The following is an 811-nucleotide window of genomic DNA, read 5'->3' on the forward strand; positions in this document are numbered from 1 at the left end:
TTTTGGTGCAAAAAAAGCTGAAAACTACTAAAATAACACGTTTTTGTTACTTTTACTTTGGTTTCTTAATATTGGCTTGTTTTCGTGTATTTCATTGTTTTCAAGCAAAACAATTTATTATCATCATCATCATTATCATCATCGTCATCATTATTATTATTATTATTATTATTATTATTATTATTATCATTATTGTTATCATTATCATTTTTATCATTACTATCATTTCTATTAACACTAAGACTATTATCATTGCTGTTATGTAATTCATATTTAGAATTTCTTCATATATATATATATATATATATATATATATATATATATATATATATATATATATATATATATATATATATATATATATATATATATAGTTGAAGAAATATATTCTTTTGACCTGATGCTATGTCTTTTTTTTGTTTCCTTTCGTATGTCACGTCCTGGTTTGCCTTTCAAGAGAGTGTAGAGTGCACTGGTCGTAAAAGTTTTCATAGGTCTAGGTTTTAAGTATCCGAGGCGGCAATACATAAAAAATAAGTAGTCTTAATTTAGTTCTTACCTTGGCAACTTTCTCCACACTGCTACCTGCACATATTATTAGTTCTGGGGTGGCAAACAATACAAATATTAACACAGAAGACAACGTATATTCTTGATAATACATAACTTACATACTATACAAATATATAAACACAAGTGAAATCTTTCCTTCGCATATTAGTTCTGGGGTGGCAAACAATACAAATATTAACACAGAAGACAATGTATATTCTTAATAATACAAAACTTACATACTATACTTATATATAAA

The sequence above is a fragment of the Portunus trituberculatus genome, chromosome 10 (assembly GCF_017591435.1).
Source record: "Portunus trituberculatus isolate SZX2019 chromosome 10, ASM1759143v1, whole genome shotgun sequence".
Classification (NCBI taxonomy): domain Eukaryota; kingdom Metazoa; phylum Arthropoda; class Malacostraca; order Decapoda; family Portunidae; genus Portunus; species Portunus trituberculatus.